The sequence below is a fragment of the Cryptomeria japonica genome, chromosome 4, assembly GCF_030272615.1.
Source record: "Cryptomeria japonica chromosome 4, Sugi_1.0, whole genome shotgun sequence".
Lineage (NCBI taxonomy): Eukaryota > Viridiplantae > Streptophyta > Pinopsida > Cupressales > Cupressaceae > Cryptomeria > Cryptomeria japonica.
Window position 1 is genome coordinate 121762843 of NC_081408.1, and position 23372 is coordinate 121786214.

Sequence of the window (23372 nt, forward strand, 5' to 3'; positions counted from 1 at the left end):
CCCAATATTGCAGAATTTGGTCACGGCATGAATTACCTTTGGTGTTATGTCATGGGTTCTCTCTGATAACTCAATGATGAACGGTAAGTAGCAAACTAGTTTTGAGAGGGGGGGTGAATTAGTATAAGCACAAATACTTACCTAAAACCAGTTTAGATAGAAAACATTGCAAATGACTGACAAACAGTAACACCGGTCTGAAATAGAGTACAACTGGTAAAGCTAAGAATGACTGTGACAACCATTAACCGGTTAATCACTTAGCTTTCCACTCAACTTAATACTACACTCCCATTTCACCCTTATGCATGAATAGGTAATCTATCATCAGAAATATAATAATAGCTAGTTCAACATGATTTACCTTTAAGACACAAATCACTTAAACCATCACATGAAAAACACCACACATGACACACAGATTTTTCACGTGGAAACCCAACTGGGAAAAACCACGGTGGGGATGAATACCCACAAGCTGTTTTTGAACTCTTTAGAAGTTGGCTCTGTTAGGAGCCTAGTTCGGTTAAAGACTTATTACAATAGGTTCTGTTAGGAACTGATCTTGCTAGGGATCACTCGATTAAGGGATGGCTAGAATACCCGGTTAAGGGTTAAACCCTGTTAGAGGTTACCTTATTAGAGGACTTCATGAACTCAATGGCTTTGAGTCACTCTGTTAAAGGAATTACAACAAGCTGGTTAAAGCTACCCAGTTAAGGGATTTTCCAACTGTTGAAGTGGTTAAAGATCAACAGGTATTACAGTGATATGATAATAGCACTCAATGCCAATGTAGATCCACTTTAGTTCTTTCCTTCTGCACACACACTATGCAAGCATCAATCCTCTTATCTGGTGTAGCAAGAATCATGTATCTCTGCACTTAGATACACACACACCATTTGCCAACAACCTCAATATGAAACACAACATCGACCTTATAGGAAACAGATAGGTCGGCAGCATAAACCCTAAACCCTAAACATTTAAGTTAAGCAATTTAGGCAGTTCAATCCTGACCATTGAACACTTTGCATTTGAATACAATGGTCTTGAACAGATCTCAAGACATTCTCCATCACTCGTTCTTCACCGCTTCATGGAGGCGATAACCCATCACGTGTTCTCCACCGTTTACAAGGACTTCACACATTCCCGAGGTAGATAGGATCAATCTCCTTCATACAAGATCCTTCACATGCACAAGGCTGATGTGGCAACATGATCTAATCTCTATCATAATGCTAACTCATCACATAATGTCATTGGTTGAATCACACAGGCTTTGGAACACTTCAACCGGAAACCCTGAAGCTAAGACTACCAATCGGTAGTCATACCATATTAAACCTTAATAGAAAACATTCCATATGTTAGTTCACATTACATCATACCACTTCACCTATTGCTTATATACCGGTTTACACCACCATACTAGTTCTCTTTGCTAGCTACTTAGCTTCAATATATCGGTTCACTTTCTAGCATATTGTCGGTTCACTCTCCAACATATTGACATCAATAACAACATAATATCATCATGTCAACATACTCTGCACAAATGCCAACAATCTCAAGGTACATCTTCTCATCATGAACCCTACTAAGGATAATCCTGATGTGTTCTTTTGTAAATTCTTTGAGAAAGTATACTGCATTATGCAACTTCTTCTTCTCTATTATTCTATATTTAGGTTTAATCTTTTTATCATCTCCACAAAATAGACTTGGCTGGGAGTGAATTACTAGGGACCCTAGGTCTTCTAGTTTGCAATCAATATACCCCAAAACATCACCTTCAACAATGATTCTGACAAGAATTTGAGATAGGGCATTATATTTCATTTTAAGAAACTCAGGTGCATCCTTAGGTCTAGTAGAACTAGAAGGGATTGCAGAAGCCATATCTAGAAGATTCCAAATAATAAGATTCAATGAAAAATACCTTCACAATCCGAACTAGGGTTTGTCATTGGTGAGCACAACACACCTCTTCAGAAGCTTGTTTACCACTTTGACTTTCACATTGATAACTTGAAGTTGCTGCAAAATCTTGTGTATGATTCCTTTCTGAATTCTTTCGAACGCAAGATGAATCGCTCTGGTTGCATAGCTTAGACTAGAAAAATTCTTCTCTAAAAATAGGTAAGTAAAAATAATGACAAAAGTCACTTTTAAACATGCTCTCACCTACCATAATAAATGCATCACCATTAGGGCTCAAACCCCAATTTTATCTTTTACTGCTTCATTTCTTCTGTCGATTGACAAGTAACAAATAACCATAAAGGTGTTTTACCAATATACTCCAGGGGTTTGAAATAGTTTACTAATGTGTTCCCCTTTAAGCTTTTCAAAGCTTAGTTCGCTGGTTCAGGGATTTCCACACTAGGTGCAGAAACTGGTACATCTTGTGGATTTTCTTCAAATTTATTTTTCCAAGTTTTAACCATATCCGCCTGAATGGTTTCAACATCAATCTTTCCTTCTGGGTTGATTGGTATGTCTCCCGATGGATTCTTTCTCAGTTTGCATGCTCTGCTAGTGTGTCCCAATTTGTTGCAATGATAGCATACCATTCTAGGTGTTCTCCATGGTCCGGTGTTCACATTTTCATTCTTCCTTCTATATGTTATAGAACTGTAACCGCTACCATGATAGATAAAATAGGTTGCTCTCCAACTTGTTGCCACTTCATTAACCATTTGATCGGTGGCCATAGGTACTATACCGGTAAGGGTTCCGGTTCATAGGAGGTTCTGAGATAACTCCTTTAGCTCTTGGTGGATAACTTCCAACGTTGTTCATAACTGACCTGCACTCAAAAGCTCTATGCCCAAACTTGTTGCATGCATAACAATGACCATTAAATCTACCAGTTCTAGCCACATTGTTTTGAAAGTAAGGAAAGTTATTGTAAGCCTTGTTTCTACATATATTGGCAGTATGTTCTTAAGATAGTTAAAGCAAATAGGTTTAAAATTTTGCTTACCTTTACTCTTGTTGTTATTCTTAGGTGCCAATTGCTCCTTTGGTGCATCACTCTTGGTTCTAGAGGTTTCACCTTCCTCATACTCAGAGAAACCAAGTCCAATGGTATCCTTTGATGGCTTTACCGATTCCAACTTTTGTTCTAACTTAGCATCACTCCGGTTGAACTTAGCAAGTATCTCCTTTGTCTCAGTAAGTTCCTTGGAAAGAGCATCATTGGTCTTCATCAAGGTTTCATTCTGAGAAATTGATGCATTTAGTTCAGCTTGTATTTCTTCTTTCTCTTTATCTTCCTGTAGATAGGTGGTAATGGTACCAACTTCTTGTTTCAATTTAAAGATCTCATGCTCCTTGTCCTTTACCAAATCTTTAGTTTTTCTTCTATTTTCTAGCTCTCAACTCATCTTGATAGTCAGTCCTTCCAACTCCCTCCTTAGGTTAGTTTTGGATTCATTTAGTTTCTCCACTTCTCCAACTAGGGCATCCATATCTGGTTCATCAGAAGAGTTGTTTTTAGTAAATTCCATCAACTGCTCAACAAGTTCTCTTCTCTTGGCCAAAGAGGCTTTATATTTGACTTTGAGTTCATCATAGGCTCTCTCAAAATCAGTAAGATGATGAGTGAGTTCCCTCATGCTGTATTCCCCCATATGTCCTTCCAAGTGGTTAGACTTATATAAAGGTTGGCTCTGATACCAATTGATGAATACTAAGAGGGAGGGGGGCTGAATTAGTATGCCCAAACTCTTAAGCAGTTTAACTATTGATCGGTGTAGCAATTTAAACAATAAATTGGGATTAAAACATAAATTATCCAAACAATAAATAAAGCATTCACCCATAGAAGCACAATCACCCTAACACAAGATGTTTTGATGTGGAAACCCAAATGGGAAAAACCACGGTGAGTAAAACTGACAAGTCAACTATCTGCAGAATAGTAACCAAACTGGTTAAGGCCTTATAATGTTCTTCACCAGAACAGATCCTGTTAGGAATACAAATCTCTGTTAGAAGATAATTCATGTTAAAGACTACCCTATTAGAGGATTTTAGATCCACAACTGTGAACCACCTTGTTAGAGGATTTACAATAGGCTTGGCTAGGCCTACCCGATTAAGGGTTTCAGACTTGTCGAAGATATTAGTAATCAAAAAGTAAATAATCTAGATAGTAGAAAATAATTCTTGATTAGATCCTTGGCAGGTCCTTGTTAATGCATTCCAACATTACTTCAGTCTTCTATATTTTCACACTCTCTATCTCTGTTATGTGAGACCTTTTCTCGCACAGACCCTATCTTTGTTCGCACATTACACACACTAAAAAACCTAGACATGATGTCCTCATATAGGAACCTGATTTCATGTCAGTCCAATAAGATTAGACTACAATTTCCTAGGTACAGTGCATCTAGAGATACTTGGTAACACAACACAGAAACACTGCCAAAGTGTCGGTGGATGATACCTCATTGAACACATTATACCGGTTAACAAAGTATACCGATTACTGGTTGATAAGTGAAGACTAGAAAACTTGGAACATAGTGTTCCAATCAAAAGATTAACTGTTGCTCGAGATCTTCATTCCGCTTTGAGATCTTCATAATGACATGCAATACCAGTTGGAACAGCTACCGATTGAGAATAACGTATACATTAATAAGCATGTGTCCATCAATGACAATCACAACTAATTATCAACAAAATACCAACAATTGCAACCTAGAAGAAAGCTAAAGGTAACCTGTTGCACCTTAATTCTAAAGTCATCAACTATTTAATTGCAAAGATAGATGATAGTTGGCTTTGGCATAGAAGATTTTGTCATATAAACTTTGATAACATTGTTAAAGTGAGTAAGTCCAAGACAATGACAGGTTTTCCTCAGTTGGACAAACTGATTAATGATCTATGTAAGGAATGTCAGTTGGGAAAGATGACATCCTCAACTTTCAAGAGAAAATCTTTTTCAATGGGACATCTATTAGATTTGGTTCATACAGATCTTTGTGGACCAATAAGGACAAAAAGTATTCAAGGTGACAGATATTTTATGATCTTCACTAATGATTGCTCAAGGATGATGTGGGTCAAATTCTTGAAGGATAAGACTTAAGATTTTAGTAAGTTCAAGGAATTCAGGGCATTAGCTAAGAAGGAGAGTGGTAAGAAGATAAAGTGTTTGAGGACTGATCAAGGCGGTGAATTTACTTCTGAGTAATTCACTAGATATTGTGAAGAAACTAGCATCAAACGACAACTTTATGCACCGAGGACACCCCAGTAGAATGGTATCACAAAGAGAAACATCCAGTTAGTTGTTGAAGCTGGTAGAAAGATGTTGATACAAGGAGGTGTAGCGAAAACATTTTGGAGAGAAGCTGTCAGCACAACTGTCTACACTATAAACCGGATTCTGGTAAAAAGAGGTAAGGACAAGACTCCTTATGAATACTAGTATGGAAGATCACCTAAAGTTAGTTATTTTAAGATATTTGGAAGAAAATGTTTTATTAAGAGAGGTGATTATGTTAGAAAATTTGAGGCTAAAAGTGATGAAGGTATATTTCTTGGTTATTCCACCAAGAGTAAGGCCTACAAGTGTTTTAACAATTGGACACAAAGAATTATTGAGAGTGTTATTGTTCAAGTCGATGAATATCCTGAAGTCTCAGAGGAAATCAGTTTGGAGAAAAAGGATGAAGATCCTTGCATTTGGTTTTTGGAACCAGAAACTATGAAACCTGAAATCGGTAAAGGAAATATTGATGTACCAGTTCAACTGGAACAAATAAATTCAGAAGAAGATGATGATGATAAAGAAGATGAACCTAAAGATAATGATCATGTTATTATGACCTATGTGAGACTCAATCACAATCCTAAGTAGATAATTGGAGATAAATATGTTGGAGTACTAACCAAAAGATGAAGCAAAGATCTTCACTATTGAACCAAGAACTACTAAGAAGTATTTGGTTATGATCATTGGGTTAAAGCTATGGAGGAGGAACTAGATCAAATTTAGAATAACAACACATGGACCCTAGTACCCTAACCTATAAATAAAAATGTGATAGGTACTAAGTGGGTATTTAGGAACAAGTTGAATGAAGATGGTGTTGTAGTTCACAACAAAGATAGGTTGGTTTGCAAAGGTTATGAAGAAGAGGAAGGAGAATATTATGGTGACACTTTTGCACCAGTGGCAAGATTGGAAGGTTTTAGAACTTTACTCGCATTTTTAGCACACAATAAATTCAAGGTATACCAGATGGATGTTAAGTCAACATTTTTGAATGGGATACTAGAAGAAGAAGTATATATTGAGTAGCCATATGGTTATGATTTGACTGATGAGAAAGACATGGTATGTAGATTTCATAAGGATTTATATGGATTAAAGCATGCACTGATAGCTTGGTATGAAAGGATTCATACACATCTGATGAAGATAGGTTTTATGAGAACCAGTGAAGATAACAACATATATCTCAAATCTGAAGGAGATAAAGTACTGGTCAACAAAGTATTTGTAGATGATATCATATTTGGAGGTAATGATGACATGAGCAATGATTTTGCAGATGAAATGAAAAATGAGTTTGAAATGTCTCTAGTGGGAGAAATAACAATTTTCATAGGCTTGCAAATACAACAAATGAAGAATAGTATTTTCATCACATAGTCTAAGTATGTGAAGAAGGTCTTGAAGACATTTGGTATGAGTAATTGTAAACCAGTTGGGACACCAATGGTTACAGGTTGTAACTTCTCTAAGGAAGATGAATCCACATCTGTTGATGAGAAGGAATACAGGTCAATGATTAAAAAATTGCACTATGTTATTCACAATAGACAAGATATAGCTCACGCAGTTAGCCTAGTTGCTAGATTCCAGAATGTGAGATTTTGCCAAGATCAAGAGGCAATGGAAAGCACAAATAAGAGAGAACAAAATAGATGACAGAAATAAACTGTATTCTATCAAGATGAAAAATATGATCAACTGGATCATTAAGCATTCAATTACATACAATGTAGATGAGCCTGCTTATATAGGCAAGGCTTATGGATATGTGAGCACACAAACATGACATGTGGCTCAATAAGAAACAAGGGTAGGTAGGAAATAGGTGTGGGTAGGTAGCAGAAACAATATAATAGTCCACATGAGGTGGATCACCCACTGAATGTGGAGTGTAACAACAAGATCAACACCATAAAAGGTGGAAATTCTCCTACACACACTATCCCAATTTGGCACAAACACCCAAGTGTCTCATACCCAAACTACTATGAGATGCATTTCCTAAGTAAAATTAAGTAAGTGTAATAATATCCATGATGAATAATTATTTACACCAACACCCCCCCTTAAGTGCAACTTGGGGGAATGCACTTAAGTCTACAATGCAACTAAGCAATGCAATATGGGTCCCGACTACTAGGCCATGTTAGGTACCCATGTACAAATGCAAATGCATGAAAACCAATGCAATGAAATCTCTCACAAAGTGGGCAAAGAGAGAAAAACCCAATGGGAAAAAATCCTCCCCCAAAAGAGAGATGAAAGCTATACAAGAGAACTCTCATAGAAGAATGTGAGGAACAAAACCCCATGTGAGGAAAAAGCCCCCCCCCATATGAGAGAAGAAGAGAAGCTAGGAAGCCCCCCCTCAATGTGGATTCTGCACCAATGATAGAAGCTCGATGTATGAAGAAACTACTCCACAAATGTCAAACAATATTCCTCTCCTTAGGAAGAAACAAAACCAAAGGTGTGTCCATGAAGTCTCCCCAATCATGAAGGGAAGATGTATGAAAAAAACTCATGATGAAAGGAATCTCTGAAAAATGCTCAAGTGTCCCCATGTCGATGTTGAAAGATACCCCCTCCAAAGGTGGTAAATTGTGCCACACTGCTGAAAAAGGAACTCTAAGATCTAGTGGAGACGGATGTAGAACATGTCCCAAAGACTCACATATCTCCCCAAAAAATAAAGAGACCTCCTCCAACTGTTGTACATAAGTATCCACAATCATATCAACCTCAAAAGAATGATCATGTAGAGAATGAACAAGAGGGTTAGAGTGTTCCCTCACAACAATCAAAGAAGGATCATCTTCATCAAAGAGAAGATGAATGTCATCAATGATGTCTCCCAAATCTGCTATGTAGGATTCCACAAAAAAACCTACAATGTCTATCAAGTAATCATCCCATGAATCTGAAGCTAGAAGACAATGAATATTCGCTGCACTGAATCATAAGAAGGCAAAACTGTCACACTATCTGCATCATCAGGTGCAATAGGTGATGTGATATCAATATGAGGAGATGAAATACAAGGCTCAAGAACAGGGTCACATGTGAGAATCCCCATGTTCAAGTGTCCAAATTTCTCCTCAAAATCTGAACCATCACAAGAAGTTTGATCATCATGTGTAGAATCATCATCAACAAAATCTGAAAAGGAGTATAACCGAGATGCATGATCAACCACCCCAGTCGCAATGATAGCTCTAGTCTCCAAGTCTCTAATGAAAACTGACTCAGGTGTGAACTCCACAAATCTCTTAGTTGCGCCTTGTGTGATTTGATAGATAGAAAGGAGATTGTTTGTCAAGTGGGGTACACACAACACATCATTGAAGGAGTTATCCCCAATGTCAATAGATCCTTTCCCAATCACATCCATGTATGTATGATTGCCCATCAAAATCTACAGCATGGTGCAAGGCTCAAATGTAGAGAACATAGACTGCGAAGATGCCATATGATGAGAAGCCCCTGAATCTAGAAGCCATCTCTCTAAATCATGACTGATAGTAGCACATAGAGCTTTTCCATTTCTTGTCCCAAAAGAGTGAGTCTTCCCACTTGTAGAAGCCATGAATGCTTTCCCTTTTCCTTTTTAATGTGAGGAAGTGGAAGTTGACGAATCATCCTTCTTGTAGACATTAGGCAAATCAATGTTATGCTTTTTGAGGATATGTGTGAGCTCATCAATCTTCTTAAAATGGCAACGACACTCCTCATGACCAACCTTTTTACAATAGGCACAAGTAGGTCTCTCCCTCTTTGGTGAGTTATCTCTCTTGAAAGATGATGTATCTCCTTGTTGTGGAGAAGATGGTGCTTTGTCCTTAGGCTTTGATTGCCATTTCTTCTTGTTTGAGTTTTCCTTTCCTTGATTTCCTTTGTTCCCTTGATTTGCCACTAATTCTTGAGACTTAGAATCCTTAAGAATGCCCATGCTTATCAACTTAGTTTGTTCCATCATCAAAATTTCATTGAAAGCATCAAATATAGGCATTGTGTAGCTTGAACCCATTGTCATCCTATGGGTTTGGAAACTAGAAACAAATGTTGCATATTCTTGTGGAAGCTTGCCTATCAAGTTGAATATCAATTGAGTATCCTTCTTATCAATGCCACAATCTTTGAGTTGTGCCCTCAACTCATTTTCCTTAGTGACATAATCTTGTATAGTATCAAAGTTCTTGGGATCTAACATGATGAGATCACTATCAATCTGATATCCCCTAATCTCATCAACTTGACCATACAAGTCTTGAAACTTTTGCCAAGCATCCTTAATTAGAGTACACTTCTCAATATGAAAAATGAGACCCTTTGATACATACTTTCTTATGGTACCAATTTCCATGATATTTTTAGTAAGCCAATCCAAGTGACCAACTGGATCAACCTTAGGATCAGCGGGAGCAATAATAGTTCCATCAATGTAATGAGTTAGTCCTTTTTCCATAAGTTTACTCCATGCATCAATTTTCCAAGTAGCATAATTATGAGGAGTTAAGAGAGGAAACTTAGAAGAACCCATAGCAGCAAAAAGGAAGGAACACAAGAGTACAAAAGAACAAGAGACACCCCCCAAATTCACTCAATCAAAGTACCCCCCAAAATAACATTTGATTTTGGCACTTTATATGTAGTGCATGTACAATAGGCCACTTGCAAAACAAGGCAAAGTGGACTTCTGATTTCAATTTACAACTTCTCAAAATGAGATCTAAGAGACTTCAACAAATACTGCTAGTGATCTAAACTGAGATCCAAGCAAAATGCAAGTACCAAATATGCTAAAAATGGCCAAATTATGAAAGTACAATTTCTACTTAAAATCACTGCAAATAGATTGTAGATTATGAAAGTAGATGAAAAAATATGCACTTTCAAAAAAAATGGCACCTGAAAAGGAGTCCATATGAGCCCAAATGAAGCCTCCAAAGTTGTAAAAATCAAGATAATTTGTGATTTTTGAAAAACGTATATCCGAAAATCAGAAAATTTTTGTACCACTATATAGATCATGAAATTCTACCCCAAAACAAAAAAAAATTGCTCGAAAAAAGGAGTTCGGATGAGTGAGATATCGCTATTTGAAAATCACCTGCAAAATTATAATTTTTGGAAAATTTCCGTTGCGGCTTCAAACTTCAAATGCCTCTAGATTTGGCCTCCGAAGTCCGATTTGGATGAAACAAAAGGTAAAACTAAATTTGTTAGACCTCCTGAATCCAATGGTAACCTCAGATTTTATCCATCAAGCTTCAATAATAACCTGCAATAGAAAATTCCAAAATGCAAACCCCAAATAGCATCAAATTTCTCTCAATTGGCAAACCAATGACACTCTAATGGCTCTGATACCATGTGAGATTTTGCCAAGATCAAGAGGCAATGGAAAGCACAAATAAGAGAGAATAAAATAGATGGTAGAAAAAAATATATTCTATCAAGATGAAAAATAGGATCAATAAGAAACAAGGGTAGGTAGGAGAAACAATATAATAGTCCACATGAGGTGGATCACCCACTAAATGTGGAGTGTAACAACAAGATCAACACCATAAATGGTGGAAATTCTCCTACACACACTATCCCAATGTGGCACAAACACCCAAGTGTCTCATACCCAAACTACTATGAGATGCATTTCCTAAGTAAACTTAAGTAAGTGTAATAATATCCATGATGAATAATTACTTACACCAACACAAAAGATTCCTAAGGAAACAGATTTGATAGCAACCAAGAGGACTTTTTAGATATTTGAAAGGTACCGTTGACTATGGATTATGGTATCCATATGGTTGAAACTTTGACTTGAAGGTGTACACAAATGTAGATTGGGTAGGAAATGTTGATGACAGGAAAAGCACAATCGGTGGAGCATTTTTTCTTGGAGGAAGACTTGTTTCATGGAATAGTAAGAAGTAGAGTTGTACATCACAATCTACTGATGAAGCTGAGTATGTTGTAGCTTACATGAATTATACCCAGGCTATCTGGATGAGGCACATTGTGGAAGTTTTTAAGATGAAGATTTCAAAACCTGTAAAGATCTTATGTGATAATACAAGTGCCATAAATATTTTCAAGAACCCTATTTTGCATGCACGAACCAACCATATTGAATTCAAGTATCATTTCTTAAGGGAAAAAGTGCAGAGTAAAGATGTGATCTTGGAGCATTTTTCTACCAAGGAGAAGCTTGCAGATATCTTTACTAAACCTCTGCCTAAGACTACTTTTGAGTATCTTAGAAGTCAGCTAAGGGTTGTACCCCTTCATGATGTAGATTACATCTGTCTTAGAGCTCCTTGTAGAATTTTATAGCAAGATTGGTGTCAAAGTAGAGTTATTCCACAGGGGAAGTTGCATGTTTTACTTTCAATTTGGCATTGTTGTCAAAGGGGGAGAAGAACTATGTGATTTGTATGATTAACAGAGAGAAGGAGACAACTTGAAGACAAGGTGAATACTTGGTACTATAAACTAGGATTCCTATTCACATCACAACAATCAATGGTATTGATATTTGTATTGCCATCAATGCCAAAGGGGGAGATTGTTGGCATTTGCATGAAGATTTCATTAATGATATTTTATGTTGTCATTGATATCAATTAACCGGTAATGATATTGTTGTAATGATGTTTTGTAACCGGTAGGAAGAGTTTTTGGAGTGAACCGATAAACCCTACATGTTGATTTGACAAACCCTAACCAGTTAAGTTTGGTGAATTGGCTATATTTGTTTATGATCTAATGATGAGCGGTACTGATTATGACACGTATGATTATTGTATGCAAAGAGTTTCAAAATGATTTTTGCGTGTTGATGAAACAGTTTTTGTCTAGGGAATAAGAAAGTATATTGCATGTAATGAAAAGCGCGTGATGAGTTACTAAGTTTGATGAAGCAGTGATCAAGGAAAGATTGAGGTTTTGTTGATTGATGTGTAGAGATTGCTATGTAATCCAACGGTCATACTTGAACCAACTTGTTTGTAATCTCTATGAGAGAATTAGGTTTTTGTTGTGTTACTGACCTAATTGATTTGTTTATAAGGTTGATGAGTTGTTTAGTTTTAGAGTTGGAAAATTTTTAGTTGAGTGTGTGATTATCGAACCAGATGATGTATCTGTAGTTTGAGTAAAGGCAGATAGGAGCATGAAAAGGATCTGAACAAGCAAGTGTAGTGCTATTCAAATAGATCAACAAACTCTTGTTGTTTTCTAACAATTAAAGCAAATTGAAATCACCTAACCGGGTAAGCTCTAACAAGCTTGGTGCTATTCAAATCCTCTAACCAGGTGATCCATTAGCTTGGATTTCAAATCCTTTATCGAGGTTACTCCTTACAGGGTATTGCTTCTAACAAGGCATTATAGTCAATCCCTTAACTGGGTGGTCCCTAATAGGATTTGTTCTTAATAGGACTTTTGTAAAGCTTTAAATCGCTAGGATCCTAACAGGACGAACTTCAAAAGAGTTCAAGTAGTTATCTTGTGAGTCTCATCTCACTGTGATTTTCCCACTTGGGTTTCCACATTAAAAGTAGTGTGTCAAGTGGTGAATATTTTTGTGGTTGATTTTCTTAACTAGTTAATCCACTTTGATAAGTCATGATAACCAAAATCATTGTGAAATGAAGTTTTACTTATGTCTGTAAAAGTATTTGGATGTTTATGAGTTTGAATTTGTTTACTATTAGTTTGATGTAACCGTCAACCAGTTTATCTTGAGGGTTTTTATCTTGATAGTGATATTGCATTGATAGTTCTAAGTTTACTTTGAGAGATTGATTTTGAGATTAGTGAGGTTAGTCTTAGTTTTTCTATCTATTGAGTCACTCCGCCCTCTCAGTACTTGACCAGATTATTATTCTTTCATCATACCATCAAAGATCACACTCAATATCTTCAAAATGTAGAGTCCACAAATACCAAGGAAAGTGCAATAAAAAAACTTAAAGAGACACTTCTGATATATACCAAAGATACAAACACTGGGACACATAACTGGTACTGGAATCAACTAAAATTCCTCACTGGGATATTGGGATCAATGAGATCTAAATGCCACCTCAAAATATCATCATCCAAAGCTATTCATATTGCATAATAACTTGTAACCAAAAACCACAACACTTGAATTGCACATACACAACTGCAACACTTTTCATTTAACATCCATGCCATCTAGACTGATATCCGGGCCTACATACACTATTGAGTATAGAACTGAATGAATGGTTTGACATCAATATCAATACTATTCACACAAGTCTAATATATTACCACTAGTCATCAATCTTTCATCCCTATAAGGAAGAGTATTGAAATAAGTTTTAATGTTAGTAGGAAAGATAGGAATCATATTACCCTCTATCACCAAAGGATCTACATGGGAGATGTACTCTATAGGAGAAGGATCAATATCACTATTCCAAGATTCATTAGTGCAGTCACCAGTTGGGAGGAACCTCAAAGAGATAAATCCTAACTAGGAAGCACGAGTAAACAAAATGGAAACAAGAGGATATGATGGAGGCAATGCAAAACTGAATGAACTAGAACATGAAAACTGATTACAGAGAACTGATAACATCTAGACTACAAGATTTGGCTCAGTGGCCTACTACATACATGCTCAATTATATAAGTAGTCAACTCCAGACCTCTAAATATCAAGATGTGTCTTATATGTTCTTCCTAACTAAATTATGATGCTGAATTACATTGATTTATATGGTCTAGAGGGATCCAGTCGACTGAAGAGGGATCAAATGTCAAAGAACAAGATTAAATGTGTAAAACACTAGGTCAGCCTTCGCTAAAGAGATTCCTCTAAAAAATCCAAAGGAAGAAGTGCAAAGCAGAGGGAAGGTTAGCCGCACACCAAGGAACATTGGAATCAATAAACTAAAGCTTTCCAACATATGTAAAGGATCCGCAACATTCACCAATAGGAAATAGATCCAACTAGCTTTGATGCCAAAAAATTATCTGGAAATCCAAAATCGATAACTTGTTGGTAAATGATCCAAACGTCTCATGGTTTAGGAATAAGGAAGATGATCAAGTTCATAAGAAAAATCTAGCTTTGCAAGATCCGATGAGCAAATGCAAGAAAATGCAGAAGGGAATGTTGAAACTATAAAATAGAAAACAAATAGAAAGAAATATTTTGTTTGCTTGATGAAAGATTGCCAAGAACTAGGAATTCTCTTGCATCATTCATCCTTGGGAGGGATATCTTTGAAATAAATATTAAAAATATCTTCCTGAACTAGGGTATCCTCATGAGTAGAGCCAAGTTGGGGAGAAGGAAATGCTTCATTTTTAGAGGAAACATGATTGAAGTAAGTAGATGTTGAGGTGTCAATCATATCACCCTCTTTTATCATAATATAATCTTCTTTGTCCAAGGTACTCTCATAAGGGAGGGAAAAATTAAGAGAATAATCAACACCATCATCTAATGGTTCATCCCAAATAGGAATATCATTGAGAGAAGTGTTATAAATATATTCTTTCACTATAGTGTCCTCATGGGTAGAGACAATTTTTTGAGAGAGAATAGCATTATTTATTAATGATTCATCTTTAGGAGGGAGAGAATTAATAGAGGTTTCATTCAAATCATCCTCTTGCCTCAAAATGTCCTTAATAGGTTCCTAATGTAGGAGCATCCCCGGTTCTTGGCAATCTTGCATCAACCAAAAATAATTCTTTTCAATTTGTTTCTTGTTTTATAATTTAGCATTTCTTTTTGCATTTTCTTACTAGATCTTGTAGAGCTATATTTTTCTTGTGGACATGATTACCTTCCTTACCCTAAGTCTATAGAATATTTGGATCTCTTTCCAGTAAGTTATCGATTCTAAAATTTGAGATAGTTTTCTAGCTTAGAACACCAAAACCACTTGGACCTATTTTTCTATTGACAAATCTTGTGGATCCTTTCCATAGCTTGCAAAGCTTCAGTTCATTGTTTCCAACATTCCTTGATGTGCAGCCGACCTTCCCTTTGGTTTGCACTTCATCCTTTGGATTTTCCAAAGGATTCTCTTTGGCAAAGACCAACCTGGTGGTTTTACATGTTTCATCTTGTTCATCGGCATTTGATTCTTCTTGAGCTGATGCAGAGCCCTCTTGATCATATAAATCAATGTAATTAACCTTGTAGAAATTAATTTTTTTGAACATAGAATATCTATCTTGAGACTAAGAGCTTTGTAGTTGACCGACATTGTAATTGAGCTTGTATGTATTCAGGCCAATGAGCTAAATATTTTAGCCCTCGTATTTCTGGCAAATTGTAATTAGTTTTGCATTATCTCCATCATCTTGTCTTGTTTCCATTGTGTTTACTCTTGTTGCATGATCCAGGTTGATCTCCTTGAGGTCCCTCCTAACTGTGATTGCACGAGTTCCTTAAGAAGGCAATGGAGTGTTAGAACAAGGTTGAATAAACTATTATGATGTAAAGATAAGTTAACCGAAGGCCGATGTGCAAAGAATGGGATTTAGGGCAGCACCATGAAATTTTTTTTGGCATGAAAATATTTGAAAATTTCCTCTTTTTTCTTACAAAATGACATGAAAGAAACAATGCAAGAAAATAAAGTAAACTGGATGTCTAAGCAATGAAGTAATTATTTGATTAACTATGTGCAAACATAAAAGTGGATGAGCTATATGTTTAAGAAATGAACACACAATTCATATAACAATATTTTTGAGATTTTTTATTTTTCTGATAGAAATGAAACATGCAATAACAAGATCTAGTCTGAAAATGAAAATCTAAGAAGGTTGGATTTCATGTCAGGTTCACCAAAAATGTGATGGTAAAAATGGGATCAAGTAGTTTAGGACCTAACTCCACTTTCCTCCACACATTGGAATAAAAAAGTTCCTAAGGAATTAATTCACTTTGACTACTTCTTGTGAAAGAGAGCCAAAAAATACTCTTAGGGTTTCTATTCCTTTGTTGCTACAAAAGGGAAGTGAGATAAATGTGCAATAATGACAAACTATGATAGAAAGATGAAGGAAATGACTATGTAAACTAAAATAACAAAAAGATATTGTACTGAAATTAAGATATATAGTACAATATTGGAAAGAGAATTATGGTAGGCACCTATCATAGAAATCTAAGCCAAAATGAGTTGGACCAGTGTGTTGGGAACCTTACTTCCTATTGTTGAACTGATCTGTACCTCTGGAATATGTTGACTAAGACCCTGAACTACTAAACTACCAAAAGAAGCTAGAAAACTCAAAGACCATGGCACTGGGTACCTTGGTCCTAGTGATCTAGGGCCTTCCATTGAACCTAGACCTGTATCTATAAGTTGCAACTTCCCCAAAGTCTGCAGCTCTATCAGAATCCTACAAATGTTCCTGCAAGTTGGAAAATGGTGTATGGGTTGTTGTATAGGGTTTTTCCTTAGTCAAAACCCTTTTTTTGGTATTTTACACCTTCACAAATAGCCAATAATATATTGAGAATGTGTTTGCAAGAACCCTATGTGTGTATAAGATCTGAGATGAGCTAAAATGCAAGAATTAGAGTTATATTCTATGTTATGAGCATAAAACCCTAAGTGAATGTAAATTGAATGTAAATGCTTCAAATCACAAATGCAATAATGGATCTAAAGCATTAATGCAAATATGAAAATAAGTGTTATGAAACTCACATAGGGATATGAAAATAACATGAAATCATACCAAACCCTAAGGGATAAGTACAAACCAATCAACAGTCAGTGATCTTATTATTCTTCAATATCTCCAAAGCTTCAATTGATGATGAAAACGGTTTATGAGGGCTTGATGGATGCTTGATTTTTTGGTTTATGACTCCACATAACCTGTACTTTCACTTCAAAAGAGGCTCCTTAAATTGCATGTAGATGGATCCATCAAATGACCAAAGGAAAGGCTATATTTATGAAACTTGGATATTATTTTTTATCATAGGCCAACATAAAAAATGATATAATTTCAGACCAAGTCAGGTTTGAATATTATAATACCACCAAAACATGATCCCAATATTTGGGGAGAAAAAGTAGCAATTGATGTGAATCACATCGGTCCAACCAATTTTTTTCCAAATTTTTGAGGGATGCAAGGTATCATGATTATAAAGGTGATCCCCAACTTGATGCAATGACTTAAGATGTTTAGATATGATAAATCAAGCCTTGAAGGTCAAAAGAGGACATAATTAAGTCTAAAATTAATTAATTAATTGAAAGAATAAAATAAAAAGGAGCACACTTAGGATTAAGGGACCAAGTTTATGACATGTGAAGTGATAAAAGAAGACTTTAGATTTAATTAAATTAATTAATTAAATTCTTAAATAAAAATTAAAATGCAAGATGCAACACACTAAGGTGGTTTCTAACCTAAGCATGGAATTGGATCACCCAATTAAGTGTGTATAATTTATGATGCTAAAATATATATTGTTTATTTTATTCTTACAAAATGTGATAATTTTTGACAAACTAAGGGTAAAAGCACAAAGTTGTGTCACACTATTATAAAGGAAATGGCCACTGCTGATTCAACTTTTTAAATTGAATCAATAGAAAGAGAAATGTATGTTTTAAATTTTGAAATGATGTAAACTAATAAAATGTATATTTTTTGTGTATTTTATGTTTGTAATTTTTTAAAAAAATTTAAAAACTATTTGAATATACTTTTTAATAAAGTAAACACTATAATGTAGTTGTTAATAAAATGTTGAAATTGAAGTTACACAAGGTATCACACTTTATATAGTAAATTTTATCTTTTCTCTTCAATTTTTTTTGTGTATATTGATAACTTGAAACTTTAGTGCAAAAAAATATTTTTAAATATTGTTTATGTATATATATTTTTCAATAAATTGGAAAATTTATGTATATTGAAATATAACTCTTGCTATTTGGCATGATTTTTTTTTCTTAATTATTTATCCAAATTAGAAAAAAAATATAGCATCTTCATATATAGTCTTTTCTCTAGTGCAATTTTTTTTCAATTTTTTTGGATAAATTTTAGTATTTTTTCTTTACAACATAATCAACCAAAAATATAAAAAATAATTAAAATATTAAATGATATATATTTTGGAAAATTCACTCATAGTGCTACTATCAAAAATATCCTCCAACCAAAATTCTTATTGCACTTAAACAAAAAACCTATTAGCGTGTGTTAAAACTATTATCATGGCAAGTGTTACAATGAATGCTTATACAATTAAAATGAGATTAGCTTGTGTTAAAACTATTAGCTAGATAAAAATAATGGTTACAATGAATGCTTATACAATTAAAAGATAAAACCTTTGAATAAATTCTATCTAAGGGTTAATTTAGATCATGGCAAGTGTCTTCATCTTATGATTTAAGACAACATGAACTAAATAGATCTCAATCTATAATAGAAAAAAACACCTACTTTTAGCATAATTGTAATGATATAATATGGGACCTAAGCAATTATTGATTTATTAATTAATATCTAAGGTGATTGCCTAATTACTTTGATAACTAGGAGATATCTACATTTGAAAACAAAAATGCTCACACCAAACAAAGAAATATGATTCATGTATATTCCAATCAATATGAGCAACAAACATAACATACATGTTGTCACAAAATTTTGCACCCTTGATAACCCAAGAGACCTTGGTCATCAACTTTGTGAAACATTGAGTCAACCTCCCAAGTGTGGGACCTTTCTAAAAGTGAGGTTGAATCTCCAGAGAAGGATGACTTCCTAATCAATCTAATGCAGGTGTTGGAAAAACCCAACATTGATAAAAATAATTTATGCTCTGACAGGGAAAAGGGAGAGACATAAGAGTTGCATGAAAAAAGGGAAATAAGGCTTGCACCTAGACTGAAATGATGATCTCCCCTACCTATTACTATACAAAACACTAATGAAACCACCCAAGACTTACACAAACTTCCACCCTAATTACCCACCTAAGTGCAAGTGAAGGTTAGAATCTATGGAATGAAGTAAGGAACTGAGTTCAGTTTGCAGTTGACGTCCATAGAGGGATCAACACAGACACTTACAACTAAGAAAATGAAGCAAAATACATTCATACAAAGAGGTTTGAAATTACATAGGTTGTAAGAACTGAAATCAGGGGAAAAAAATGAGTTTCATTAATGAGGAGGAAAAGAAATTTTGACAAGTGCTGAGAGACATAAGCCTTCTGCAGAAGAAAAAAACAAGGAGAAGATCTAGAGAAAATTACAAAAAATTACCTTTATAGTTCAGACATAACTGAGATCGAACTAAAGATAGAAACCCTAACCTTCCTAGGGTTAAGTTACAAAATATTTGCAAGAGGGAGCACATTAGATTGACAAGCTAATTTGATGGCATGAGAAACTGGCCTGAGAAGGCATCCTCTGCCTCTGAAGAAAAAATAAATCCATGCAAATAAGGGAAAACCCTGCATAAGAATGAGTTTGGGGTATTCGATATCATTTGTAGACACAAAAGGTCTTCAATCTGCATTAAAGAGGCATGGATGGCATCTGAAAAACTACCTGCAGAGTCACCTTTGAAGTTACAATGTGCAAATCTAGCAACTGCATAGAAATATGATTTGATTTGGGACATTGATTGGGTCCAAAAAACATGTTTGACCATCGAGTCGACAACCACCCTACACAAAGCATTTAAAACATAACGACCATTGCCGAAATTAAATTTCAATCGTTGATCAAGAGATCTTGCACGAAGATGGGCGTGCAACATCCCGCCATGTAAGCACACTCAAAAGCCCAATAGAATATTAAAACATGATCGACGGATTGACCCTTTATGAAGATTTGATGACTGAAGATGTCTGGCATGGAACCCTAGGTCCACACCTCCCAGGTTGTGTTTGACTACTAAACAACTCAATATACCACACAGGATAAGGGGGGACAACCATCCCCTTAGGATTCTCTTTGTCTTTTTATCTCGTGACTCCCTTTGCATTTCCTGTTTACCTCACGAGATAAGATTTCTGATGTTTCTTTCTTGCTTTCTTATCCCATGGGCATTTTCATTCTCTTCTCAACCTCATGGGATAAGACTTTCCTTGCTTTGTCTTCAGCGTTTCTTATCCCACAAGCTTCCTCTTATCCCTCAAATCGCATTGTTGTTCTTTTAACCCTATAGGATAAGGAAAAGCTTATCCTTTGTTATTTCTTATCAAACATCGTCTGTCCTGTCTTTGTTTTCCTTCATGAGATTGTATATTTATAAGTGGTACAATCATAATATGAAATTCCAATGAATGAAATATAAAATAGAAATCAATCTAGATATACAAATTTCACCATAAAAATATAACATCATTATTCTATTACTATTATCTCATCATATTTATAATTTTTAATAATATTAGAAATATGTATTGAATCTTATTCTAAAATCCATAATTGAGATGCATAATAGAATTGATAAACTTGTTAAATTCCATTCCTACATCGTTCGTCACATAATTCAAAATATCCTTAAAATTTCTAACAAGATAAATATACATGTTACACATTGAAAAGACACATACTTATCTATAATCCTTTTACAATCTTATTGTTATCCCTTCTTATGGGCCTCATTATCACAAGTAAACTTGTTAATAGAATCAAAAACATTTTAAACTCGTCCTATTTTCCTTTCTCAAAACAATAATCTCCCCTTAATCCTTCACAAGCATAAAATAGGATGCAAAATTGACTTTGAACCTTTTTCCCTTAAACTTCAACTTTAGTGCAATGATATGAAAAGGCCTAGCTGCTTTAATCTATTAGGATTTCTTCATATTTAATTGATATAAAATTTCTATTTTTTTAATTGATATAAGATTTATGGATTGACTTATATATTTCTATTTTTTATGATTTATTTAATAATAAATATTATATTATTACACAATATATAATAGAAAAAAATGAAAAGATCATAGATTTGTAATTTAACTGACTAAATAAAATCAGTGAATGTGACGGTATGTTTCTTGATTATGTCATCTATCAAAATTTAATCTCAAAAATATAAATAAAAAAAATCAGAATGACAAAATAAATATTCATTAATCCTTCACTTCAAACTGAAAAATATCAGTATAACTTATGTTTTTGTATCCAAAAAAAAATGAACCAATCTTCCATAAAAATAAAAATGAAGATAACAAAGAATATATGATTTATGTATGGTGAATAATGATAAGAATATATGACTTCACAAAGAGTGACTCGAACCTCACATGAAAGGCCATAATGGCACCCCACATACACAAGACCAAAAATGACTATGACTTGACAATGCATGCTGGCTAGTTTCGTACTTACATAGATCAAAGAAAAAACCTTTTAAACTGTCAAGAGTGATATCATGAATAATCATTCTTCATTTATTCGTGATGTAACAAAAATCTATTATTTCTGTGTGTTTTACTGGCCAGGGCCTTTCTAAATTTCCAAAACTTATGACCTTATCATCACTGTCTGCCTCTAATACACCCACTCCATATTTCTTATTATTCAATTATCTTTTCTTTCAATTATAAACACAGATGCTGACGTAGTGTGTGATGCATGCATAAGCTCTTATGTAACCACAGACGTCAAGAAAGAATGTATTAAAGTGACTAAAGCTTGAATCTAAAGTTACAATAGAATTTCACTCTAAGCTCAATTAGAGTTGTGTGTAATGTAATCATTACTCTTTTTAAAGTGTTAAAGAGTTACCTCTTTCTAATTAAGTGCAAATAGGTTTTAATGAGTTCTTATAGTCAGTTTAAAAATAAATGATTTAAAATTAAAAAGAAAATAAGTAATTGTGAAATAATTAAACAACAATATAATTATAATTATATTGTAAATATTTTAGAAAATATTAAATCTAAATTTAGAAATCATACAATCTTTTAAAAAATTGATTGGTTTTGTATGGTTTTGTATAGTTTTGTATTTTTTTGTTTTCTATAGTCTTAGAACTGTTCTTTCTAATTTCTTTTCCGTATCTGATTGTATATCATGTTCTATCTTTCTTTTTGTGCAAAGTTCTAATCCTATAGTCTTTCAAAACCTTACTGATCTAACCAATAACATAGTAAAAGAAGTGAATCCATCTCAACTATTGACATCAAAGTTAGCTTTGTGAAAACTTATAAAATAAATAGATAAATTCTATGTTGTAATATGAGCTTTAATTGGAGACAAAATTTTACATCAAATCAAAATGTCATAGACGTGTATTTACAGATATGTATTGATAAAGATGTAATGGGCATTGTCAACTTTTCAAGCAGCCACCATTGGCCACCTGCTTACGTAAGCCCTAAAAGCGATGGATTTAATGGTGGCTTAACTTTACAATGTCGGTGGTGGAGAATAATTTGTACCATTCTCATTTTCCCTCCCTTCGTCGATTACAAAACGATTGAAAGATGATGTAGATTAAATCTTAAAACCTATGTACCGTACATTGTTCTGAATAGTGAGCCCTAATAGCTTGCTTTGATTAGAAAATCTTAGATTAGAATAATATTGTTTTTGACGGTTCTCAGCTAAAAGAATTTGATATGTCAACGTGGGACCGCTGAGCGATCTTTCCAAGCGAAAAGATATTGATGGAGAATTGCAAGCTTTTCGTCTGTCGGCTTGTTTGCCTCTAACAAATATAATATTCCTGGATATTATTGAAAAGAAATAATTTGGGCTTTTAAGTTAATTACGTAAATAAACTCAATCAAGTATAAATTAATGGATAGGTTAATTGTAGGGTGTACGCGGACTCAAACAAAAATAAATTGACTTTTTTTATAATATACAGTGGGTCTGATTATGTCATGCATAGTAATTAATAAAGATACAAAATATGGAAGATAGTGTGTTGATGGATTTTAGAGTATGGGAATGTTCTAAATAGTCATATATGTGGATATATATGGATAGGAATCATCACAGATTCTCATTTCTTATATATTGTGTTTCATAATTTTAAATGTGGT